The sequence below is a fragment of the Macaca fascicularis genome, chromosome 9 (genome assembly GCF_037993035.2).
Source record: "Macaca fascicularis isolate 582-1 chromosome 9, T2T-MFA8v1.1".
Classification (NCBI taxonomy): Eukaryota; Metazoa; Chordata; class Mammalia; order Primates; family Cercopithecidae; genus Macaca; species Macaca fascicularis.
Window position 1 is genome coordinate 55,912,355 of NC_088383.1, and position 27,895 is coordinate 55,940,249.

The window sequence follows — 27,895 nt, forward strand, 5'->3', positions numbered from 1 at the left end:
TGACCGTTAATCTGGCTGACCAAAGTCCCCAGCCAGGTCTCTATTCTTTGAACTGGCAGGAGGCCCACTGCTATTTACAGGTGCCCCCTTCCCCTTGCCTGTTCACTTTGATGGGCCCTTCTCTCTCCTGATTATGTGTATTAAAACCTTATTTTTGTTGCTCTGCCTCTGCTCATGTGTCTATATATTTTGTAATATATATATTATATTTTTATTAAATATATATTAACTATATGTAACCTTAACATTAGATATAAAGAATGTAGGCATATAGATATATTACAACCATAAAACCTAAAGAAACTTACAGATCAACAAATTTAGGGACCTCATAAAATTCAAATGACAATTTTAGTGTAATGAAACAAAGGCAGAACAGTCACTCCCCTCCACCCTGAGAAAATGGCTCTCCCTGCCCACATGCAGACTCTCCTGAGATCTGCCTGTTGGCGGCACGCATTGCAGTAACTGGATGCTTCCACCACTTGTCCCTATGTAAGTTACACAGAGGCTTCCTTTGTACATCCTGCAATGAAGTCTTTTGGCCTTCACTTGGTGAGAACACAATATTTCCTATTAACTCCTTGTGCATTTTTAAAAATATATCTCTATAACAAAGAAAATGTCACTCCCTGGCACCAAAGAAATGTTAACTAGATTAAAATGCAGACCTTGAGAGGATATGGAAGCTCTCTTCTAAGTCGATCATCCAAATGAACCAAAATATGTTCATCTTGATCGGTTACTCCACATCTCCAGCAATATGACCCTGTAGGCACCTGATCTCCTCCATTAACATTTTATTTACAAAATCAGGCTTCAGGCCAAAGCTGGTATGGTTTGCTGACCCCTGTTCTAGTAGAAGAGACACTCAACAACTAATTACACAAATAACAACCACTAAGTGCTATCAAGTAAAAGTTCCCAATGCTTAAAACCCTCTAAGAGTAGAAATTGAACCTATGCAGGCAGATCAGATTGCCCTGAGGGAGTGGGTCTTAGATTTAATGTAGCTAATTAGTCAGGCGAGGGCAAGACTACTCCAGACAGAGGAAACCACCTGGGGAAAGGGCTGGGGCAGAAGACAGTCTGGCAAACCCAGTTGGAAAGACGCTTATGGAGCGGGAGCAGGAAGAGTGAGGGCCAGCGCCTGTGAGCTCAGGCTGAAAACAGCAGGGAGGCCAGCCCCTGTGAGGTCCTATGGGTCTTGTGAGGGAATTAGGTCTCTATTTAAATACAGAGACTGCGGCACAAGAAGTAACATGCTCAAGGCTGTACAGCCTGCACAAGATGGAGCTGGAAGCCTCCTCTGTTCACCTCCAGACCCAACTTCTGTATTCTCTTTGTGTTCATTTTGGTTCTAGCCTTGCCCAGAGTCTTTACAAGTTTCCCTCCATGCAATTCCAAAATCTTTCAACAAAACAAAAAGGAAAGGAAATTTTGTCTGCACCTAGGCTATCCTATAGTGGAAGGCCTAGAGGACTGGGGAGAGCTGTGTTCCCGCTTCTCCTTTCCTCTCTGATGCCCCCTTTTATGGAGTCTTAGCAAAGCTTTCTCTGTCCTTGATGTCAAAGGAGCCTTCATAATATCACCTGGGCTCCTCCTCTTGTGTTACCATGCCCTCTGGGTCTCGCCCTGCCCGCCTCTGCACTCTGTCCTCACTGCCTCACTTCCACGCTCCCCTTGGGGACACTTGCACAGCTTGCTGCCCCATGAATGCTCCACGTCCGCTTTTCAGTTCCACGTTCCTCTGCTGGAAGAGCACGTGCCTCGCCCAGCCCTTTTGTCTGGACACCTTCTTTTCTTTAAGAATCCACCCAGGAACAGCTTCTGATGCTTCTAGGTCTGCAGGAAGCCATCCCCGGCCCCTTCCTCACCCAGCTTGAGTGCTGTGCTCCCCTGCAGGGTCCACACAGTTCCCAGTGTGAATGGCTGACATCCCAAACTACTGTTCACCTCAGCCTCCCACACTGCACCCTGAGCTTGTGAGCTCTGTGACAGCAAAGGGCTTATGCGAAGGGCATTTGGCACTTTCCACATGGAGGTTAACCCATTTACCTTGTTAATTCCATTCGTTCCCACCTCTTAGGTACCTGCATCTTTCTATTCTTCAGATTTCCTAGCATTGGACCTTATAGGAGCATTTGTTAAAATGGGGTCCCCAGTCCAACAGCAGCAGCATCACATGGGAGTTTGTTAGAAATGCAACTTCTGGAACCCTCTTTGGACTTCTGGGATCTAAAATTCTAGGGGTAGGTGCAGTGATCTGTCTTTCATATCCCCTCCAGCTGACACTGAGGCAGGCTAACGTTTGAGAACCACGGCCTCCCAGGAAGTCATTGCTCATGAAATTGTTGATTCCCTGAGGAGAGTAACGGGTTATTTTCAATCTGGAAAAGAAAAAAGAGTAACTGAGGAAATGACAAAGAACACTTTTACTTCAGAAAAAGAATTTTCTGACTTGATATTTCAAATATGTGACTTCCAAAGAAGGCCTAGTTTTGTACATTTAAAAAGAAGGTTGATTCTGTCTGGCTCAGTCTTCCCCAGGTGTGGTTTTGCTGAAGGGCAGGTGTTTGGAAGAGATAACCTTACCAGGTGCCGTCCACTTCTCAGATTCTCTGCTTCTAGGATATTCTGTGTACTATAAAATAAATGTAAACTAAAGAGGAAGGCATGATTGCTAGGGGGGGTAAAAAGATGGTTTCTGTTTTGCAGGATGAAAGTATTCATGGATGGGTGGTGGTGTTGGTTGCATAAAAATGTGAGTGTTTTAATGCCAACAATCTGTGCAGTTCAAGATGGTTAAAGTTATCAATTTTATGTTATTTATGTTTTACCACATTTTGAAAATAAAAGTAAAAAGATAAAACTGGAACCTAAAAATGTCCAGGTAACAATAAAGCTGGCAGAGTAGCGTATAGGACTACCCAGTGTATTTAGAGCAGCCCAGCAAAGAAGAGCCCCCTAGAGAAATGGGGGATAAGAAAAGTGAAACAATTCAGACTAAGTTTCAGGCCATCTGACCACAATTGAGGCCCCCCAATACTACTCTACTAAGTGTATTATATTGTGGTGTGTATGTAGGTGTATGTGCACATGTGTGTGAATGTGTGTCAGGAGTACATGTATATACATGTGTATTGTGTAAGGGTGTGAATATGTGTGCATTTGGGCATCTGTACATAAGTGTATGTGTATAGGTGTGGCATGTGCATACTTGTTCATATGTGTAATGAGTTAGTGTGCATGTACATATGTGTGTATTGGGCGTGTGTGTAATTCTATGTGTTTGTGGGTGCACATACACGTGTATTTGCATGTGCTTAGTGAGCGCTTCGCTGGCCATAATGGCTTGTTTCTCTGGCCAAGAGACTTGATTCTCCCTGATTCAGCCATAAGTGTGCATTTCCCAGCATCAGGGTGACTAACCAGGACATCCGGAGAACTTTCTTCTTCTCTGCCCCACCCATCCTGCCCACTCCATTCTCGGGTGTCAGAGGCTGAGGCTCTGGCCCCAGTGTGAGCCCCACAGGAGGTCTTTGAGCCCTCAGGTTGCCTCACAGCCAGCATCCATGAGCATCTTTCTGTTTTCCAGGAGGGTGAGCCAAGGCTGCTCCCGTCAATGACAAAATGCTGGGACCTGGATTCACATGCAAGGAGAAACCAGGCACTGGGGGTTGAGGGTCCAGCTGCTCCTGGGCTGGGAGTCAGCAACCTCGGTGCTTCCAGGGCTCACCCTCCCTGGCCATGGGCAGTGCCCCTTGGCTTTGCGGCAATTTGAGGCAATGAAAGTTTTTATTTCCTCTGGCTGTATTTTCTAGACATATTTTAACATAGCTATAATAACATAAAATGTTGAATTTTTTGTCCTGCTTTTAAAAAGATTCTAGTTAGGTTAGATTATAAACAAGGTGGGTGGATCACCTGAGGTTGGGAGTTCAAGACCAGCCTGACCAACATGGAGAAACCCCATCTCTACCAAAAATACAAAATTAGCCAGGCATGGTAGCGCATGCCTGTAATCCCAGTTACTCGAGAGGCTGAGGCAGGCGAATCATTTGAACCCAGGAGGCAGAGGTTGCAGTGAGCTGAGATCGCACCATTGCATATTAGCCTGGTCAACAAGAGCCAAACTCCATCTCAAAAAAAGTAAATAAATAAATAAAAATGCCTAATAAATACTTATTGAAAGTATAAGTATAAAAAACTTTAATTACATTAATTATGAGATTTTAAAACTGTATTACTTGAGAGAAGAGACCAAATCTCCTCGTGATAATTTTATTAATTTATTTAATAATAAAGATGAACATAAACATTTGTGCAATTCAGTGTTTAAAGTTTGCCAAGGTATATGTATATATTTTCCCAGTGCTGATGCTGTGAGAAGCCTAAGCCATGATGGAGAAGCCCCAGGCAGGTGCTCTTGTCAACGGCCCAAGCTAAACGCCCAGCCAACACCAGCATCTGCGGCCAGCCGTGTGAGTGAGCCTTTGCAGACGTCTAGTCCCGTCAAGCCCTGCAGATGTCTCCAGCACAGATAGAGCCTACAGATGTCTCCCCATGAAACCACACAGCCAAGTCCGGGCGGAAAATGTGAAAGGTGTTTCTACTAAGCCACTGAGTTTCTGGGTGATTTGTTTTACAGTAATAGAGACCGTTCAGGTTCTATCTTTTATATTTTTTTCAGTGGGAACATGAGACTTTTGAGAAAACACAGGTGATGAAACTATGTGCTCTTTTAGCCAATACAATGGGGAAGTTTTTCTGTTGATTAAAATAATTCAGGTGCTTACAGGTAGCTTGGTGAAAATGTGGCCACAGACTCTCAGTTTGGGTCCTCTTATCTGTCTTCCACCTTCCAAGGTCAGCACACCATTCCTAAAGCCCAGCCTCACACCCTGGAGTTTATCCCTCATCCCTTGAGGACCCACAGACAAACAGCCTTGCCAATGCAGTAGTACCTTGTCTCACCTCAACTGCAAAGTGGCCGTGGGGTCTTCAGCAGCAGCTGGGGAAGATGCTCCAGAAGCTGGCCCTGATAGCTTTGCCCTGTAACTTGACTGGGTTGCAAACAATGTGGGTGAGATAAACATGATTTCTAAGGCTCTTTTTCAGTATTGAAATTACATGTATGTCTGATCTCTTTAAAGAAAAATGTGAATTCTTTATTAAAACAATTTTCTTTTGTCCTTGTAGACTATTTGTCATATTTTGCTTCAATCAAGAGTTGGGTCAGACACAACAACTGGGCAGCTGACATGAGATCTGCACATTAGTTACTAGAAGAGCCAGAAGGCCACCCACTGTTCCTCCTAGTGAACCACTGGCAGAGCAGGTGTGGCTTAGAACCCAGTTTCATGCTTGACTGCTGATATGGTTTGACTGTGTTCCACCCAAATCTCATCTTCAATTTTAGCTTCCACAATTCCCACATGTTGTGAGAGGGACCTGATGGGAGGCAGTTGAATCATGGGGGCAGGTCTTTCCCATGCTGTTCTCATAATAGTGAATAAGTCTCACGAGATCAGATGGTTTTATAAGGGGAAACCCCTTTCGCTTGACTCTCATTTTCTTCTCTTGTCTGCTGCCATGTGAGACGTGCCTTTCACCTTCCATCGTGATTGTGAGGCCTCCCCAGCCACGTGGAAATGTGAGTCCATTAAACCTCTTTCTTTTGTAAATTGCCCAGCCTTGGGTATGTCTTTATCAGCAGTGTGAAAACAGACTAATACAATTACACAAAAAAGTCAATGCATCAAAACAGAAAGAAGTCCACCAGTACATTTGAAATTACATTTTATTTAAACAAGTAAAAATGTGTATATCTTTTTAAAATGAAAATACAAAGTAAGTGAATCAATAATACAAACATGTTTATAGCAGTAATTAAAATAGAGGTAACATTTACCAGTGTGAAAATATCAGAATTCCAATCACACTTGGATCTTCAATGATTGAAGTGTGCATTCCACACAGCAGGGGCTGGTAGACTGAAGATAAATTCCTCCTCTGGATGTGCCATCCTCAGTCAAGTTCTTCCTCATCACCATTCATCAGCTCACACAGTGGGGTAGCTGGCTGCGGTGGCGATTCCACAGTTGTTCCCCCGGTCTTTGGCCATCTTTACGTAGCCATCCATGCCCCAGTTTTTACCCTAGCTGAAAGGAGAACAGGTTTTCCATTTCAGAGGAAGGATAAAGCACTTTGGGTTATTAACTTAAACAGTGTGCCAGAAGCCACAGGCTTAACATAAAGAATCAGGAGATGCCGATGTTCCTGTTCATCCCTTATAAATTCTTAAGTCAAAACCTGCATATCACTTCAATCCCAGGCCCAAAACTGTGACCTTTCACAGAACTGCAAAATCAGAAACAGAAAAAGGACAGGGTGTCTTTCCAGCCAGGTATGCTTCAGAATTAAGAAAATGTTCAGAATTTAAACATGCAATGGGACAAATACCATGTTAATATCCCCAGCATGCTTGTGACAGTATCTTGATGTTACAATCAATCATTACTATTCTGTGTTCTATCTAAGGGGGATAAAGACTTCTGGGATTTCAGAAATGGGATTAAGGGCTTGCGGTATGTAAATACTGATTGCAAAAAAGGATTCCCCTTTGAATTTCAACTCTAAGCCTTTCTGGGAATTTATACCTGTTCTTCACCAGCCAATATTTATTGTTATCTGAGTCTGCTTCTTCATAGCCATAGCCAACCGCCAGCATAGCATGATCTAGGCCTTCAGGGTCACAACGTGGCTCAAAATAAATTCCTGAGAGAATAAAATGAAGGCTGGGTGAGAAGTTCCCAAGGACACCTGACAGTAACCCACCCTGTCACCCACAGGGAGGGAGGCATCTCTAAAATCAGTGAAATGACACACAGTCCAGATCAGGCTTAACAAGATCTGTTGTTGTCAAAGCTAGGGAATTAGGCTGTCATCCACAACTAGCAGAAATAGAAATTAGCATAAGTCCTTCATAAAAAACTTTCCTACAGGCATAAAAGACCACTCATTTTAAGCTTGTAATTCTACTCTAGAATATCAATCTTAAAAATAGCACAGAACACCAAAATCCTTGAATCAAAAGGCTCTTTTCAGATTTAATCACAGAAGTAAAAATCTTTCTAAAAATTCTAAGAATACAACAATTAGAGAATATTTAAGTAAATTAAACTATACTATAAATAACATAGCTATTTATAAAAGGTTATGAAGTACATGTATTCATGGAGATATGCTCAAAGTAATATCAAACAGAAGCATTGGGTATGATTATTGCATGTATAGAGTCCATCATGCTGGTGTGCTATGGTGGTTTACTTTTTTTCTGCAATAATTTCTATGAAGAAAGATGCTTACCTTTTTTGTAGAACTGGAAGGAGAAATGGCTTGCATCAACAGCAACAGAGACGGGCCCCACAGTTGCCACTGCCTTCGCCAGGTCCTTCTCCCGTGAAGGGATGTCCACAAAGCCAGTGTCATTAGCAACAGAGTACTTGGGATTGTACCTACAGGTTTTAAACCTTTTAAAGGTAAAGAGGGAAGCGATTTGATTACTACCATCCTTCTCCCAGGGAACGTGAGTCAGAATCACCATACTCGGCAGTTTGTAGCATAGAATTTCCAAGTCAACACTGTCACAAATCATCCAAGGAAGTGAAATGTTGTTATTAATAGTTAATTTGAAACTGAAAATTAGCTCAGTTCTCTTCAGCAAGACCCCTAGGTTTACTTTCCATAAGACGTTTTTCGCAATGGAGACATCTGTATTATGTGTAGAATGGTTTGTATATTCTCCATGTTACACAGAAGCAAGAACAGCTGCATGTTAACCATGTAATCTCAGAACTGTGCAAAGGCTATAATTTATAATGACAACACAGACAGTTTGCAGATAGAGATTCCACCATCTAAAATGGCAATTCTGAAAAGTGTCTGTTATCTCTGAAAGTGTCCCAGTAAAACAAGGCAGGAATGGCGTCAAGAAAAGGAGCTCCATTTACCTTTCCTTCATATAGGTAGGATGCCTCAGAGTCCAGGCCTCCGTTCTCCTGAACATACCAGAAGGAATTATCCATGAAACCACCATTGCAGCCCTCATTGCCTTGAGGCCAAGAGCAGTCTACCAGATTCTGCTCACTCAGTGAAATAAGTTTGCCTGTTTTCCAGAACATCTGCCTTCCAGAGCACCAGTTGCACTGAAAGCCCAACAAGAGCCACACATACCCTGAAAAGAGAATAAAAAAGCTGATACACACACACACACACACACACACACACACACAGAGCAAGACTTTTAACAACAGCTCATATATCTAAATACTCCTTTAAAAAGTGAATGCATGCTGCTGCACACTCTACCATAGCACAAATGTCAATTGCTTCTTGGCTTTCCTGGGGTGATAGGAAGTCTGAACCTAACACAGTCTCACCTGATTCTTCACAGGAGTCATGTAGCCTTTCTCTCTCCAGTCCACAGATGTGGGGATCTCAAGAAGAAGACGTTCCTGGAACTCTTTCCCCTTCCTGTGCTTCTGGTATTGAAAACCATTCATCACCTGCCTAAATTCTTCATCGGTCTTCAAGCAAAAGTAAATAAAATGTCAAAAAGCAAGAGATTAATTTGGTAAAGAACTGAGGAGGAGAAGCACAGAGTTTGGCAGTCTACAGCATACTTACCATGTCTCCAAAGGCGTTCATGGCCATTGTGAAGCTGTGTTTCCCTTGACTGTATTCTTGATTGTGCTGCTCAATCATCTTCATGTTCTTCTCCCACACTGCTCTCCTCCATCATTCTTCATTCTAAAGGAAAACATGTAACTGATGCTTTTTTTTTTCTTTTGTGAGATGGAGTCTTGCTCTGTTGCCCAGGCTGGAGTGCAGTGGTGTGATCTCAGCTCACTGCAAGTGCCGCCTCCTGGGTTCACGCCATTCTCCTGCCTCAGCCTCCCGAGTAGCTGAGACTACAGGTGCCCGCCACCACACCCAGTTAATTTTTTGTTTTTTGTTTTTTGTTTTTTTGTTTTTTAGTAGAGACGGGGTTTCACCATGTTAGCCAGGACGGTCTCGATCTCCTGACCTTGTGATCCGCCCGCCTCAGCTTCCCCAAGTAAACCCCAAGCTGGGATTACAGGCGTGAGCTACCACGCCTGGCCAATGGTCTTCATTTCTAATTAAAACCCAACATATGCTAACCAAGTGAATCTTCAGACAGAGATGTAAGAGTAATCATGGCCAGGGAGGGCTTGACACCTCTGGGAGATGTTCTCCAAGCTCAGACACAACAAGGGTGTATTCCCATATCATGTTCATAATCAGTGCTGTTAAGTTATTGCCTTAGGTTATTGGTAATAGCTGGCCTATAGAAGCGACTCTCCAGCCATATGATCCCAATAGCAAGGCCCATCTCTCTGCGGTTCCCCTGGACCGTTTCAGATGCCACCAACCACGCCATATAATTTCTTATGCTTTGCTTTCCACTTGGTCCATTGTGTATCTAAACTGTGGTCACGTGTTAGAGCAGCTGAGGCAATTCCCAGGCAAAAGGCAGCCAGGAGGAGTGAAGGATTCATGTTTCAAAAATCTAGGAAGGGAAAAGAAATGAGGATCTGATTAGACCCATCCTAAAAAGCCATTTTACTGCTACCTGAGAAACTAGGGCCACCATGGTAGAATAAAAATATTTAAATTATTCTTCCAAGCATTTACATAGGGACTGTGGAAGAGGCTGGAGAAATACAGGGCAAGTGGAGATATTGGATGGAACCACCAAAATGAAAAGCAGCCTGTCCAGAGCTGTAGGTGCTGAAACAGTTTTATGGGATGATAACTTAGGCTATGAAAAGGATAGGAAGGTACCTGATGGGCGAGAAGCTTAAGGCAACAACCGGGAAACTAGGAAACCATTGGCCCAGGTTTTGTACCAACTGGGCTCAGGTCATCCAGGCAAAACCTCATTAATGAAGACATCTAATTTCAAGAAGGGACAAAGGGATCCCCAGTAATTGGGAGGTCACTTCGCACCTTGTTCTTGGCTAATACACAGCAGAAGGTGAAGTATGTTTTCCAAACGCCCCTTGTAATGAAACAGTTCTTGAACGTCTTCCCAGGAGAAACTGAGAAGGAGAGCACCTACCTGCCGCCGCTCCCGCAGTCCTGCAGTCCTGCAGGTGGGCCAGTCCTGCCAGCACTCCAACTCCCCTCACAGAGCATAAACTGAATCAGGTGGCCGAACCACAGGAAACCAGAGTCCCCAGTGTCCGCGCCCACACAGGGATACGCAGTTTCCCAGGCTTTGGGCTGGGGACCCAGGTCAGGTCCTAGCCTCTTGCTCCTGCCCTCCGCTCATGCTCACTGAGGCCCCAGGACGTGGGTGGTGTTGCAGGGAGCATGGGACGCCCCTGCCTGATTTGCCGGGGTGGAGCCTCCGGGTCCCACCTCACCAGCCCTGGGAATACTGCGGCCTGGCACTCCTGAAAATCCCTCACTCACAGAGCTGAAGGACTTGCTGGGTCCTTGGTGGCTCCTGTCCAATCCTAGCCCACTGGGGTGTCAGCTGCAGTAGCCAAAGGTTGACAGGCACAGTGAGCAGGTGCTGGGTCCAGGAGTCTCCTGTCGCCTAAGGCCGCCCGAAAGCAGCTAACTGACTTATAAAACCCCTAGCCTCCTTGTCCCCTTACCGCCCAGGCAGGCCCGCCCCCACCGCTTGCCCGCGCTGCGATTGGCTGCGCCAGCCGCTGGGCGGGGCTTCCCGGCGTGCTGACTCTTGGCATGTGGAGCAGCTCAGTCCCCTTGCCTCAGTGGAACCGGGGGAGGGGAGCTGGGGGCTACGAAGAGATGGGTCGGAGGTCTCCCTGGAAGGTTCGGATCAACTAAGTACCCTATTTAATGCCCTGGGCGGGTGGTTTATAGAAAGAAGTTTACAGGAGCCTTGTGTGCATTTTCAGCCTAACCCTGTTTTTCCCTTAGGCCTAGAATTTTTGATTAAAATCTCCTGCAGGGCCGAGAGCCAAAGGACTCTAGTCCAGTGGTTCCTGTTTAGTCCACAGCAAAGGTGGGGCCGGTTGGAAGAACGCACAACCCGCAGGCAGAAGCCTATCTCCCAATTAAGGGTATAGAAGAATCTGGGCGTGTTGCTGGTGGCTCATGCCTGTAATCCCAGCACTTCGGGAGGCTGAGGCAGGCAGATCACTTGAGCCCAGTAGTTTGAGACCAGCTTGGGCACCCTGGCGAAACCCCATCTCTACTAAAAATACAAAAATTAGCCGAGTGTGGTGGCCCACGCCTGTGGTCCCAGCTAGTCGGGAGGCTGAGGCGGGGAAGTTTGAGGTTCGCTTGAGCATCGCTTGAGCCCGGAAGGTTGAGGTTATAGTGAGCCAAGATCGCACCACTGCACTCCAGCCGGGCAAGAGGAGACCCTGTCTCAAAAACAAAACTAAACTAAACTAAAAAAAAACACTAAAAAAAACAGCAGACAAAAAAACAACCGGTAGGAAAACGCACCCTTGAAACACGTGATGAGATGATCAAGACCAGACCCTAAGAGGGTGGGGACTGGCTGGGTGGGTATCCAGAGACAATGGGCGTTTCATGATGCCTTGTTTCCAGTCTCCTCCACTCAGCGATTCTTCTTCCCATGAAGTCTTGCATTAAGTGAATGAATCAATCATCAAGAGTTAATGAAGCTCTGACTTTGTACTTATCATCCTTTACTTGGTACAGTTGGACACTGCCTTAGAAACAATCTCCAGGTAACTTTCCCAACTGCTTTTGTGAGGCCCAGTTTTCCATTTAAAATCTAAGATTACCTCAGTAATCTTGCTTTTACAGCAAGTGGGCATGGAGCCTGACAGATATATTTAAACTAAGTTATGGACAAGCTGCTTGGTGCATTAGGTAGCAGAGGAGCTAACCTTGTGGGACATCTCCCCACATTCGTAATATTCACCCCTAAATCTATAATCAATAAATGCTTGTTTGGAGGCCATAGAAATTCTTCCTAAGATCTGACCTGTATCTTCTGCCTGATTTCTCCCCATAGAATAGGAAAACACTGTGTAGGAGATATTGTGAATAGAATTATGAATATAGAGTGGGCGTGGTGGCTCACGCCTGTAATCTCAGCACTTTGGGAGGCCAAGGCGGGTGGATCACCTGAGGTCAGGAGCTCAAGACCATCCTGGCCAACATGGCGAAACCCTCTCTCTATTAAAATACAAAAATTAGCCAGGCATGGTGTCAGGCGCCTGTAATCCCAGCTACTCAGGGGGCTGAGGCAGGGACAACCGCTCAAACCTGGGAGGCGGAGGTTGCAGTGAACTGAAATCGTACCACTGCACTCCAGCCTGGGAGACATAGTGAGACTCCATCTCAAAAAAAGAATATAAATAGAAAATGCAGTGATTCAAATAAGCAACTGTTAGTACCTCAGATCAGAACCATGAGTTCTATACTAGACTCTTACATGTTATTTCCTCTGGTATCTCAGCAATAATAGTGAATAAAGATCAGACTCCTTATTCAGCGGGTGGGATAGTTCTCCATAATAGAAGCTGGGTTCTCAGGGGATCCTGTGGATATAAGGATGAAGGATAGAAGCACTTGGGACCGTATCTACAGGTCTGATTTGAGAACAATGAGACCAAGACAGGAAGGCAGCAACTGCTGGTTGGGGGTGGGAGTAGGGAGGAAACAGGACACAAGAAAATAAGTATAAACCACCAGACTGCAGTCAGTGATCAACAAAAGTTCCGAAGTTTATATTGAGAAGAGTTCCCTTGTTTGGCGTTTGAAGAGATTATATAAGGGATTCGGGTTGCTTGATTTTTTTCATTCTTTTTCTTTTATGTGGTCTCAATTTTTTTGTAAAAAAAAAAAAAAAAAAAAAAAAAAAGAATGCCTTATGTTTGCCTTTAGAACTGATGAATGAATGAACCTCACTTTTTTAATACCTGAGATTGTCAGTGAAGCACTGTTACCTGATTTAGGCTTAAAAATCTGAAACCGAATTTATCCTAGATGATAAGGTGCAAGTCTCTTGTCTCCTGGAAATGATCAGGCAAGGAACCACCCAGGAGGCCCCGGGCAAAATGCCCTCCTGGAGGCTGGTGGAGTAGGAAGATGCTGAGGCCAGTACGGTCCCTGGAGCATGCATTATTGTTTGTTTGACCATACATTAGTCAGGCTTCTGAACCTTCTACTATACCTATCTGTGCACTTTTTGTAAAATTCAGTTTTAGCAAATTACCCTGCTAAGTCAGTTTAGCTGCCAGGAATCCTCGTCCACCATATATTGATCAGGGTCCTCATCCCCCACCATCCCGCAGCTGATGTCAGATAACCTTGGCCTGTGCTCAGCAAGAATCCCGTTAGGTCAGTTTAGCCAGAATCCTCCCTTACCCGTGATGTTCCCTCCTAGTCATTTCCAGAGTCCAGTTTGCCAAACAAGTAATGGAGGTTGGAAGGAGGGAGGAGGTGACAGAGGCGAAGGTGGGTAAATTCTCTTCTAAGCCCTACTTGCCCCGACATGCATTTAGGTTTTTAGAAAGGAACCTGACCCCACCCTTTATTTTGTATCTCCCACTGCCATGACCAGCCTTACCTGTAAAAATGGGGCATAGAAGAGCCCCCATCTCCTAGGGCAGTGATTTTGAGCAGAGGGTCACTGACCAGTAGCACCTGCATCTCTTGGGAACTTGTTAGAAAGCAAATTCTGGGCTGGGGGCAGTGGATCATGCCTGTAATCCCAGCACTTTGGGAGGCCGAGGCTGGCGGAACACAAGGTCAAGAGATCAAGACCATCCTGGCCAACATGGTGAAACCCCGTCTCTACTAAAAATACAAAAATTAGCTGGGCATGGTGGTGTGCGCCTATAGTCCCAGCTACTTGGGAGACTGAGGCAGGGGAATTGCTTGAACCTGGGAGGCAGAGGTTGCAGTGAACCAAGATCGTGCCATTGCACTCCAGCCTGGGCGACAGAGCAAGACTCTGTCTCAAAAAAAAAAAAAAAAAAAAAAAGTAATGCCTGGGAATGGATTAGCTTGCTGACAAGAGTTATTCCATTGTGTGTTTCTACCTGCAGTACCTGAGGATGCTCATTTTCTCATGATTTACAAACTAACTCATTTTATAGATGTAATTCATTGCCCTAATTTTCATACATTTGGGGGGATCGTTCTAACTTCAACTTTATTATTATTACTTCAAGGTGATATTATTTCCCCATCATCATCACAGTCATTACCATAACTAGTTGGTGCTAATAGTAGTCACCCTGCATTGAGAACCCATGCTCCAGGCCCTTTCCACACAGACTTGATTTAATTCCATTCACCCCTCACAACAACCATCTGAAGAAAGAATCACTAAGCCATTGTATAATTGAAACACAAGAGGCAAGTGACTTGTGTGCCCTTGGGCAGGTAATTTAAACACTCTGTGCCCCCAAGTTCCAATAGATAAGTGTGAATAATAATATCTTTCTTACCTACTACATGGGGATTTGTCAGCAGTTAAAGTACTGTACATTTGTGAGGTATTTCATGTACATTGTGTACTGTACATTGTGAGGTATTTCAGCAATTCACCTGTGAATTGCTCATGTGATGACACAGTGTGCTTCCAGCGTCAGTGTGCTGGGAAGGAGACAGAATAGGAAGAAGACTAAAAAGATGCCGAGTCTAGCGCAGGGTATCCTGGGGAAAACACCTCCTGTTTGTCCAACAGCGATTGGCCGTACACTGAAGACATGCTACCTGCCTGTGAACTGGGGTGACCCTGTTGAAATCTTGTGGAAATCCTGAGATGCTCCTTAGAGGGTGTTTATCCCTCGAGCTGGCACAAATGCCATTTGTTGTTCAGTTTTTCCTTCTACTCTGCCTCTATCTGGTACAAAACGGAATTGAAGAGGACATGAACCAGCAAGGAACAATCTGAAATCAGAATGGTGACAATGGGAGAAAGTAATCTTGGTTCAACCCAATGTTCACCTGAAGTCTCTTTATTGAAGACTACTAACAGGAACAAAATTGCATAATAATCTTCCTCTGATAATTTCAAGTTCCAGAATTTCTCTATGGAACTTTCAAATTTCACACCTGTTGACTCATGGAATTTTCCCTAGAATCTGCAAATTCCCCAAGTCTTTGGAGGTTTGATGCTTGCTCACCGGTCAGCAGTACTGTAGGAGGTTCTGGGGAGTTTGACTCAGAAGAGCAAAGGCTCTTTCGAATCTTCAGTCTGATTCTGAGATTCCCCAGGGACAACTGGAGCCTTTCTTAACATCTCTTGATTGGAAAGACCATCTGCTTCATCCTCTATTGCAACAGAAATAGCCATTGGGAAGCTCCATGGTGAGGCACAATGAGTTTACTCTAGTATGTGTGACTCGGTTCATTTTATTCCGTGGTTTCCAGTTGTGGGGACTTGGCCAGGTCACATAGCTCCCCTGAGCCTTAGTTTCATCACTCAGAAAATGAGGATAACAATTCTACTTGCCTCACAGGATTGTTGTGAAGATTAAATAAGACATGTAAACATTTGCTTATAGTAATTTCACACCACTTTACTGTGGAATCAAGGACAGAATTCTTACAGAGGTCTTGGTTAGTTAAGAAAACATCCAATCAAGGATTTGATTCACAGGAAACCCTCACCATCTTTCTCTTTTTATTTTTTTTCTTTTGAGACAGGGTCTCACTTCGTTGCCCAGGTTGGAATGCAGTGGCGCAATCTCAGCTCAATGTACCCTCTGCCTCTCCGGCTCAAGAGATTCTCCCGCCTCAGCCTCCAAGTAGCTGGGATTACAGCCATGCACTACCATATCTGGTTAATTTTTGTATATTTTGTAGAGATGGGATTTTTTCATGGTGCCCAGGCTGGTCTTGAACTCTTTGGCTCAAACAATCCACCTGCCTCAGCCACCCAAAGTACTAGGATTACAGGCATGAGTCACCACACCTGGTCCTCGCTTACTTTCCTACTTCCTGTGAGCCAGGTTACCAAATTGATGAAATTAACCATAACGTCATTGTGATGGGCAAGCAGATATATTAAAGCAAAGATACAGCAGGTTAACATTATTAAATTATGCTCATCCTAGGACAAACCTGGCCACAGGAGGCCTTTGCCAATATTATGGAAAGTGTTGTGACCATCTCCTTTAAAGCTCAGTTAAAGGTTTCTGGCTGGACTCCAGGCTGCTTCAAGCTCTTTACTTGTCTTTATCATTCTTTAAGGAGGGACCCAGACACAGTGTGCAGAGGCCTGAATCCTCTAGACCATTCTCTCTCCACCATGAGTCCTGCCCTGGGGACCTTTCCAGCTCCCTTTCACCTTATGAGCCAGAAAATCAGGCTAGAGCCTAAAGAGAACAGAAATTTCAGAATCAGGCATGTTCTGAGACTGTATGGGGGAGCTGAAGGACACAGTGGGCTTTCTACATTGGAGACTTCCCATCATACTCTCTCTGACCAGGGAGAAAGGACAGATGTTGTGTGATTTTGCAGTCTATGGCTGCTCATATGGCTGCAGTCTATGGCTTCTCATTCTCACTGCTCTTTACACCTCATTATTTACTTTACTCCCTGAAAAAATTTCTCCCTAACAGGCTCAATACCCAACTTCTGGGTATTGTCACCCACATTTGCCTTGGTTCTACCTTTTCAGATTGCAGGATCCCAAGGTGTTGCTTGGAGCAGCTCAGATTCTCCACTAGATCTAAGATCTCACCTAGTCCTGAGGATTTCCTTAAAGGGAAGGGGAACGAGGGACAGAGAGAGAGAGAGAGAGAGAGTTGCTGCCTTTGCTCTATAGCATCTGCTTGGTGAAGAGGCTCAGGATCTGGATCCTCGCCCCTCAGCTCTCAGGAACCCCATTCCCGCCTGACAGGGGTGGCAAGTTCATCCTATTATTCATTAAGAAATTTGAAAACAATCATTCAGGAATTTTAGGTCAAGAGCTGGAAAACCCCAAGCCTCTGTCACCTGAGCCAAGGGAGATACTGTGAGCACCTGCAGGATACACCCACGTTCTACCACCTGCCTGAAGAAGCCTGTGGTTCTTCTCAGCTTCTCAAGGATGAAGTGCAGAGCAAGACTCCGTCTCAACAACAACAACAACAAAAATATATATATAAGACCCCAACAAGGATGTTTCAATGATTTAGGTGCACTCAGGTTCCAAAACATTTTTAAGAGAAATAATAGTAGCATTATGCTGGAGACAACATGCTAAGTACTAACTTAACTTATCCCTTTAATTTTCACAATAACCACAGAGGTAGGCATTTTTAATTCCTCTTTTATGAGTGTGGAAATGGAGGGTCTCAAAATTTAAGTGTCTTCCCCAATGTTACATGGGTGTTAAGGAAGAGACTGTGATTTGAACCCGGAACTATTCCTAAATCAGCAGTCTTAGTTACTTTTTATTTGTTTACTTATTATCTGTGTCTTCCTGTCAGCCATTGTATTCACTACTTACCTAATAAATAGTAGGTCCAAAATAAATATTTGTAGAATGAATGAATACTATCTCTCTTTAAGACCTAAAGACTGGAGATGTGCTGGGAGCGGTGGCTCATGCCTGTAATCCCAGCGCTTTGGGAGGCCAAGTGGGGTGGATCACGAGGTCAGGAGTTCAAGACCAGCTTGGCCAACATAGTGAAACCCTGTCTCTACTAAAAATACAAAAAAAGTAGCTGGGCCAGGGGCTTACGCCTGTAATCCCAACACTTTGGGAGGCTGAGATGGGTGGATCACCTGAGGTCAGGAGTTTGAGACCAGCCTGGCCAACATGGTGGAACCCCATCTCTACTAAAAATACACAATTAGCCGGGCGTGGTGGTGTGTGCCTGTAATCCCAGCTACTCGGGAGACTGAGGTGGGAGAATCACTCGAACCTGGCAGGCAGAGGTTGCAGTGAACAGAGATTGCACCATTGCACTCCAGCCTAGGCAGAAAGAGTGAAACTCCACTCAAAAAAAAAATTAGCTGGGCATGGTGCCAGGTGCCTGTAATCCCAGCTACTCAGGAATCGCTTGAACCTGGAGGCAGAGGTTGCAGTGAGCTGAGATTGCACCACTGCACTCAGCCTGGGTGGCAGTGGCAGTTCAGTGTTTCGTTTCATAGTTCACTGAAACATTGGGGTCAATGTCTTTGTGCCCATAAGGGGTCTAGACAATGCTGCAGCTCCCTGGTACAAGAATGTGAATTTCTTTTTGCCTTGCAGAAATATTTCATGTTGAAACTTTTATAGGATTTCACTCTTCTTTTGTTGTTGTTAATATCTTGCATTCTAGATCAACTGACTGAAGTTATTACAGTGCTGAAAAATTTGAATTTATATAAATCATGAGAAAAATCTTTTTCAGAAATGGGGAAAGTAAAATTTAGCCTCAAATAATGATTTCTTCTTATTACTATTTTTTTAATTCTGGGAATAGTCAAATCCTTTCTCCTGTAGCTTGGGGTAGTGATGGGCCAGGCCCCACTGCCCCTTCATTTGGGTGGAGCTTTCTCACCACTTTTAGGCAAGCATGTGCAAGTTGACTGCAGGCCTTTTGACTTCCTTCAGCATCCTCCAATCCTCCTCTGACCTTTTGCATTTATGCTCTCATCCCTAATAAAACCACTTCCAGAAATTCAGACACAGTAACTCCCTTTCTGAATGTTTAAAAGCTCTCAAATGACCTTGATTTTCCATAGACAATGCCTTGGAGGAGTGCTGACAATATAGCAGAGTGCTTCTTAGGGTGGGAGCCAGTTGGCCTTCCCTAGAATCCTTACTCTAGGTCCTGTTCAGAATATGGGATCTTATTTTGAGAATCTCTTAGTATTTGGCATATATAAGAAGTTCACAGTTCAAGAAAATGCAGATCAGTATTCAGAGGAAAGAGAAGTGACAGAAATGGAAACTCTTGGTCAGCGTGGCTGGAAGCATCTGGGGGAAAATGGGCTGGATGGCCAAATGGGGCAAATGCACATGTGTGGTGGGGAGAAAGCAATACAGATGGAAAGAACACTGCTCAGACAACCTCCCAACTCCGGAGAAGGCACTGAATACAAGAGAAGAGGCGATATGAGACTGGATGCTGAGGCAGGCCCCAAGTCAGAAATTATTTAAAGTCATTGACAATCAGATGCCTGTTGACATGACTTCAGTTAGTTGATAAAATAATAATTTCCAAAATTTAGAGATAAATTGATCATTGAGGGAAAAAAAATGTTCACTTGTGGCTTAAATTTGTTTTGGCCCTGTGAAAAAAGTGTATTCATGATTTCAGTTAATTTATATTTTCCAGGTTTATAACAACTTAATCTGATAGATCTAGCCTGCAGGATATTAAGAAAAAAAATTCTACAAAAATCTTAAAATCAACTGTTTCTGCACTAAAATAAAAAATCACCTTTTCTTTACCACTGACTGCCAAAGTTGGCTGGACTCCTTAGTGGTCAAAAGGCCACCAAACCTAGTATTTCAATGAGCCGTGAAACAGGACAGTAAAAGGTGTCCTTCCACCATTATGTCTCCATTACTTATATCTTGAGGGGAGACAGTATTCATTCGTTTAACAAATATTTATTACAATGTACTTTTTTTCAGGTGAGTGGTGACCACAATGGGTGACAGGCTAAGACCGACAATAATAAAATAAAGTGTAATTAATGCGACTAATTTTTAAATTAAATAGTTCAGGGTTCATATCTTGTTCTACTACTTAACAGCCATGTAACTTTGGGCAAGACAGTTAAACTTGTATAGCATCTGTTTCCTTGCTTGTAAAAGAGGAATTAGAAATGCTTACCTCTAGCCAGGCACTGTGGCTCATGCCTGTAATCCCAGCACTCCAGGAGGCCGAGGTGGGCAGATCACCTGAGGACCGGAGTTCGAGACCAGCCTGGCCAACATGGTGAAACCCTGTCTCTACTAAAAATACAAAAATTAGCTGAGGGTGGTGGCAGGCACCTGTAATCCCAGCTACTCAGGAGGCTGAGGCAGGAAAATTACTTGAAGCTGGGAGACAGAGGTTGCAGTGAGCTGAGATTGTGCCATTGCACTCCAGCCTGGGTGACAAGAACAAAACTCCGTCTCCAAAAAAAGAAATGCCTACCTCTGTGGGTATTGTGAGAATTAAAGGGGGTAAGTTAAGTGATGCTTAGAGTATCCTGTTAGCATATCCCCAGCATAGAGCTGGTATTATTCTACTTAAAGATGTTTTCACATATAAGAGTGCTCTTATATCATTACAACACCCTTGTTGGGGGTTTTACCTTAAGATATATCACTGAAGATGTTAGGTACAACTGTCAGAAAACACAGGAAAGTAAACAGGGCATGTGACTAACCTTGGAGACATGAGGAGGGCGTCACCTGAGGTTTTAGGACAGAGCAGAGATGGACAGATTAGAGACAGTAGGCCAGAAACATGACCTGGAGCCACACCAGCACACACACTGTTTCTGGTGAGCTCTCTTCCATGGTTTGATGTAGGGTTAAGGAGCTCCTGTGCCCTTGGGGTTTCTCAGTCAAACCAGCTGCCATCATTGATTTCTTTCCTGTTCTTTCTGGTCATTCAGCCCCAAATATGTGGAATGAACTAAAAGAGGGCAAATGATTTTTAACATCAACTGATTTTTTAAAATCCTGATTTAAGACAAGGATTCCAACAACAGGAATGCAAAGAGGAAAAAGAACCAAAATTCAGAGTTAGACTTACTATATATAATTTCTGAGTCCACAATTGTCCTGAAAGCCAAAATTCAAGAGACAGAATAAGGTTTTCTTTCTTTGGAGAGAGAAACAGCTGTAGGCTTTATTGAGCAGAGTGAAAGTACAAAGCTTCCACAGCGTGGAAGGGGTCCCGAACAGTGGGTGGCCAGAGTTAGATTATATGATTGCTTTTTAAACTCTTTAATGTGGGAAACGTGTGTGGCAGGAAGATGTTACCAGAGTGAGAAACAAAGGCAATTAACTGTTTGTAACATGTCTTAGATCTTGAGGAAAATCGGACTTGCAACTTAGGTTTTATCTATTTTATGACTTTGCAGTGGCACGGCAAAGGAGACAGGATCTCACAGGACTTTACAAAGTATGTTTACAAGGAACTGGAATTGGGAGCATAGATAAGGTCTGCTGGTCACAGAAAAACGGGCAGTTAACATTCCTTTCACTTTAGTCTCAAGGGAGAGGGAAGGGCGAGAGGGAGAGAAAGACACAGGGAAACTTACAGCAAAATTTTCACTGTTTATAGCTTGGGAAAGAAAACACATGCACAAATCCTGGTGTTAGGAATATTTTAAGCATATATCTTCAGTATTATCCATCCAGGACGGAAGTAAGTCCTGATGCAGGGAGTGAGTTTCACAGCTTTCTGAGCCCCTACTCGACCCAGGAAGCTCAGCTAACCCCTTCCTCTCAGTCCCCCCCTAAACAGAACACCCCAACTGCTGTTGGGAACAGGGCAGCGATTGTTCTGGCTACTTCCTGCTGATTAGGGGCGAAGAAGGGGCCCTGCAGTTGCGGTGTCCTCCAGAGGGGAACTTTCTAGGCTAGTTGAGGGACCAGTGGGTCGATCCAGGGGTACTCAGTAGAAGCCGTGGGTTGAACTCACTTGAGGTTTTTATTTGTAAGACCATTTGTAGCTTGATGGCCTTGATCCTGGAGGAAACAAATTTGACAAGGAGGTTAAAAATGCAAGGCCTAAAGGCGAGTAATAGTAGGATGACTGTTACAGGTCCTAGAAAGGGGAGAAGTCAAGGTATCCATTTGTTAAACATATTCCGGGGTCCTGAGTGTTTAAGCTCCTTTTTGCTATTTTCTATTCATTCTCTTATTTATGTATTTATTTACCTCTTTAGTAATGATGCCTGACTTTAACAAAATAGCAACATGAACTGGCAGTTAGAGTGCAGGAGAAGGTAGAAGAAGGCATTTTTGAGGTCCAGAGCAGTGGACCATTTTGCTTCTTCTGATATCTGAGAGAGCAGTGTATAAGGGTTGGGAACAGCTGAATATAAAGGAATTACTGCCTCATTGATGATTGTGAGGTCTTGCACTAGTCTCCACTGACTATTTAGTTTTTGTATTTTTAGGACTGGATTGTTGCAAGGACTACTGCTTTTTTTTTTTTTTTTTTTTTTTTACTAAGCCTTGAGTTTTTAAATGTCTAACAATATCCTGTAATCCTTTGTGAGCTTCAGGCCTTAAGGGTTATTGCCTTTGATAAGGAAAATTGGTGGGGTCTTTTAGCCTGATTTGAACTGGATGGGCATTCTTTGCCCTTTTGAATTGTCCTTCCAAGGCCCAGACTTCAGAGTTGATACCTTCTTCAAGTAGGCGACAACAAATGGGTAATTTGTTCCCCATATTCATGTAGGTAATAACGCCAGCTCTGGCTGATATGTCCCTCCCTAAAAAGGGTGTGGGTCTTTCCAGCATAACCAGAAAGGCATGTGAAAAGAGCAAAGTCTCTTAATTGCAGCTGAGGAGGTGAGAGAAATACCTGGTTATAGGCTGTCTTAAGATTCCTCGGATAGTAAGGGACTTTGAGGATAGTCGTCTGGGGCAGGAGATTAAAACTGAGAGGGCCACACCAGTGTTCAGGAGGAAGTCCACTTCCTGGCCCTCAATGGTCAAACTTACCCGGGGCTTTGTGAGGGTGATGGCATGAGCTGGCGCTTGCCCTGGGCATGCTCAGTCCTGTTGCCGAATCATTTGGTTGGGTGCTTCTGGCCCAGAGAGCCTTCGTCCTCTGGGGCAGTGCACCTTCCGGTGATTGCCTTGGCATACTGGACATGGGCGAGGGGGCAGTTTGTTTCTGGTTGGACAATCTTTCTTAAAGTGTCCTTGCAAACTGCACTGATCACAAGGCCTCCTAGGCAATTGGCCTGCTCCTCTTTTGGTTCCCTCTGAGCCACCAAGGTCTCCCTGTCTGAGGGCCATGATTAAGGCTGCTGCCTTTTGCTTATCTCGCTTTTCCCTTTTGGCCTGTTCCTCTTGGTCCCTGTTACAGAACACCGAGGTTGCCAGGTTTAATAATGCCTCCAAATTTTGTTCTGGGCCTAAGGCAGACTTTTGAAGTTTTCCCCTAATGTCAGCTACTGATTGGGTGATAAATGTACCTTTTAAAATAAGTTGGCCTTCTGTGGAATCTGGAGTCAGGGAGGTGTACTTTCTTAGGGCCTCCCTTAGCCTTTCTAGAAAAGCAGAGGGGTTTTCCTCTTTTCCCTGTGTAATTGTGGATAGCACTGAGTAGTTCATAGGCTTTTTTCCTAGTCTTCCTCAACCTTTCCAAAATGCAGGTTAGCAAATGCCTGAAGCTCCAATCTCCATGATCTGAGTCAGTATCCCAGTGACGTCTACAGTGGGGACTGCCTGTTGCCCTGTGGGGAATTTTTCCTTTTCCTCCGGGGCCATTCGATCATTTACCTGACTAAGGTACCACAGATCCCCAAATTGCCGGGCTGCTGCTAAAGTTGCTTCCTTTTCAGTGGGACTTAAGGTCTGATCAAGAAGTAACATGATCTCTCTCCATGTTAGATGAAAGGACTGCCCTAATCCTTGCAGGACATCTATATTGTTATCAGGATCATCCGAGAATTTCCCTAAATCTGCCTTTATTTGTTTTAAATATGAGAGTGAAAAGGGGGCATGCACGTGAATGGGCCCAAATTCTCCTCCTACTGCTTGTGAGGGACATAATTTTGGTGCCTGGCTCGTAGAGTCTGCATTCTCTCTCCGGTGTGTCTTTAACACTTCGGTGGGCCCGGATGGAGGAGAGTCAGTGGGGGAGGAGAGTGGGGCTGAGGGAGGAGGCCCTGAGAATGGGGGCAGTTGTGGGCCTCTATCATTTGGGCAAAACTTGCAGACTTGGCACAGGGCAGTATTTTCACAAAGGGCAAATAAGGGACTTCACTCCATTTACCTTCCTGTTTACAGAAAAGATCTAGTTGTAGAAGTGTGTTATAATTAATACTTCCCTCAGGGGGCCAAGTTTCTCCATTTTGTAAGGAATTCTGTGGCCAGGCAGTGGTACAGAAGAAAATCAGCCACTTCTTTTTTAAGGTTTCAGGGTCGAACTTGTCCCAGTTATACAGGATAAGGGAGTGTCCGGTTCTGAAGGTGTTGTGCCCATCACGTGATGATCTAGATGCCTTTCCCGGAGTCTCCTGGCTGACTCACCAAAATGTAACGTTTAAGGTTCTTGCCTAGCCACGCCAAAGAATTGGTGTGGCGGCTGACCGCGGCCAGTGATAGAGACACAGACCGATAGAGAGAAACAGCTGTAGGTCTCATTGAGCAGAGTGAAAGTACAAAGCTTCCACAGCATGGAAGGGGTCCCGAACGGGTAGCCCTAGAATAAGGTTTTCTAAATTGCAGTAGCCAATCTGAACACTTCTCAGATGAGCCCAGAGGTCAATGTCATCAAGGAATTAAGTGTCCATGGCCTAGGGCAGTGGGAGGAAGAGGAGAGAAAACTTAACCCTAAGGCTGGGAGAAAGGTAAGGGTTTCTAAGGGAAGCTGAGAGCTGTAGCCTACTTGGACTCAGGCCTTGGGTGGTTGGACTTACAGTGTATGAGTTCTGGACTATTTCCACACATGCTTGGCATGGAGGGTGGGGAGGCAGGTCAGATATCTTAGGATGACCAAAGGCAGCAAACACAGAATGCTCAGAAGACCCCAGGACCCTTGCACAACCATGGGGAGGAGGAGTGGCTTCCAGAAAAATGAAAGATACTAGTTTTTGGGGGGTGGTATCCAGGCCAGATTTATTTGAAGAAGATTGAAGGAATATGATAATTCCAGAAAGTGTGCTGAAGGGCATGGCTATAGCATGGGTGAAACATAAAGGGACTAAATAGTTACTACAAAATTGAAGAAAATAGCAGAGGGTTTATGTAGCCTGGAGAATTCAAGTTTACAATTTCTCCATAGGCCTATGCTATGATTCCTGAGGCCACTTAATTTTCAGCTCTACTCAAACACTAGCGAGGATGAAGTCTGACAAATGTGAAAAAGAAATGCAGAAGTCTCTTCAATGGTTAGGACATTTTCTCCATGTGCCACGTGCACTCAGTCGGGTCTTGCTCTTTGTCTGGTGACCTTCTTTTCCACACTCCATCCTTCTCCCCCTGACTTCTTCACATTGCTGTTACAGAGGGGAACTATTTTTAGCTGATGCCTTACAATTTGCACAGGGAGTGTTTAGTGAACTCAGAGATCTACACAGTCTTGGTACAAATCCCATACAGGCTGTGCCAAATAGTCTTTTTTAGAATGGTCAGGGTTTAGCACCAAGACTCGCCTAAACAGAGGGTTGCATGGGGTGGACAGATACAGTCCTGAGGGCCCATGGCTTGATGAGTTGAATGCAGGCTGATATTCAGACCCCACAACATCTCCCTCTAAGCACCTTTGTACCGTCTACAAAATTGGTACCCACAGATAGATAATCTGCAACTCACCCCTGAGCTCACCCCTGCTTACTCGAAGCTCGCCTTCCACGATACTTTGGGAAGGCAGAGGGCAATAACGCCTTGCCATGCTCCCACTCTAGAATGAGGTACCTGGACGTGCACTTGCTATGCTCACTAGTCTTCCAGCCCATCACCACTGCCCCCAGAAAGCTCACACAACCTAGGTGCCCAACTTTTTCTCATACACTTGCCAACAGGTAGAGTGAAACATTTTCTTCCTTATCTGCTCACTGGGAACCAAATTGCACTTTTAACATGGTAAAATAGACATAACATAAACGTGACCATTTTAACCATTTCGTGTGTATGATTTATTGGCTTTAAGTTCATTCACATCGTTGTTCCGCCTTCACCACCATCTGTCTCCACAGCTTTCTCATCATCCCAGACTGAAACTCAGAACCCATTAAACACCAACTCCCCATTCTCTTCTCTCCAAGTACCTTAATTTTTAAAAAATAAGTGTAATATTTCTAAAATGATGTATGTTTATTTCTTGTTGACTAGCTGATTGACAACCTTCCCCATGATTCAGCCTGAGGTCACTGGCCCCTGGTTTCTGAGATAGATCCTTCCCAGGCCTCACCCACCTACTCTTTATCTGCTGATGATGCCATCATGGGACCCCAACAAGAAAGCAAGGATAGTTCATGTGCAAGGGAAAGGTTTTTGTGTGAGAAGAGCATTTCCTGAGAATTCTAGAAGGATGTCTGGAACCAGAGCCTGCTGTGCAAAGCATAGCATTTTCCTATCAGCCAAATAGTTAAATAAAATAAAATTAGATTAAGATATACCCAGAGGCAGCATCAAAGGCGGGAGAGGGAGGAAACTAGCATCAACCTGCATTTATATTGATGCCTGAGCAATAGGAACAGTCTGGAGTGTGAAATGCTATTTTTTTATTAAGATGTTTGTCTTTTTCTTACCAAGTTTGGAGAGCTTTGTGAACATTACTAATAATAACAAATTATCTGAAAAATGAAAACATTTGCTTTCAGCCTATTTGACCTTTCAATTTGGTTTATTGAATTTATTGCCAGAAAAAAAATTAATTTTTTATGTCATCAAATAGGCATGTTTTCTTTGAAAACTTCTGTGGATTTCTATCTTGATTTAAAACATTTTTGTCCCAAGTTATTTTAAATATGCATTCTTCATGGTTTTCATTCAAAACATACATTGGTTTTTGTTTTACATTTAAAATATTTCATCCATTTATTTGGGGGGTTATGAAAGGAGTAGGAGTCCAACACTCTTTACTTCCAGGAAAATAGCAAGGCTGTGACAGACTCATTTACTAAGTAAATAATCCCCTCGTTACATTTAAGTAATACATTCATTTTTTATTAAATTGCTGTATTTTCATTTATTTCTATATTCTGTAAGGTATTCTTTTGATTTAATTGTATTGACTATGCTACCTTCATAATGTTTCATTTATTCTTCCATGAAAATTTTAAGATAATAATTCCTAATCCCAATGATCCTATTCAGTTACCTACTAGAATTATGCTAAATTTATATAACTTAAAAACATAATACATTCAGTTATATCCTGCCATCCAAGGTTGCAGTCTAATTCCATTTATTCATTTATTATTTGATGTCCTTCAATACATTTTGTTAAGGACTTTTTCCATTTTTCTGAATTTTCTAAATATTCTACATTGTCACTTTTTAATTTTTGTGATTTATACAATAAAAAAATTTAAGACACATCATTAAAACAATAAGAAATTTGTGCAATCAAAATGGTTTGTCTTTCCCCTTAACTACACCTCATCATCCACCATCTCTCTGCTGTCTACTCTGCCTTCTTTTTCCCAGAGCAATAGGATAAAATCATGCCCAGAAAGCCACCTCTCACTGTCTCCTACTGTGAAGCATTCCCCTGAAATTAGAACCAAAGCAAGAGGGAATTACAAAAAGGCCCAACTCCTGGGCTCACTTAATGGTGTCACCGTAGTTTGTATCCAGGCCCTCTCAAGGGTATACTTACCAAAACAAACTGACTCCATATTTCTTGCAGAAGATGTAAAGTACCTACATGTCCTAAGACTAAGATGCGTCAACATCCAGAACAGTTTGAAATGTGAAAACTGTTCTCAGATCTATGAGAAAAGCGGTAGTCTCTTCATACTGAATAAATCTCACCAGGTTTTTCCCTGAAGGGGCCAGGCTGCTACTTGCCCAAAAGGCTGGTAGGAGGCAAGGAAACTTTTGGTGACCTCACAAAGGTTTCATTTCATCACTTCACCTTGCAAAAGGGACATTTCACTGGTTGCACAAATTTTAACACAGCGACACAAGAAACATGACATCACAAAAGGTGCAGAATAAGGCTTCAGAAGCTGACACCAAATAAATGGAAATTTATGAATTACCTGGAAAAAAACTCAAAGCAATGAT

General features: G+C 43.8%; 1 protein-coding gene and 1 pseudogene across 1 annotated transcript in view; both read right to left on the reverse strand.

The window, feature by feature from the left end:
- LOC102120061 (glutamate dehydrogenase 1, mitochondrial-like) overlaps nt 1-27,895 on the reverse strand; it is a 516,922-nt gene that overhangs the window by 306,737 nt on the left and 182,290 nt on the right. The window lies entirely within an intron of this gene.
- Nucleotides 5,786-10,497, reverse strand: LOC102145303 (procathepsin L-like; annotated as a pseudogene).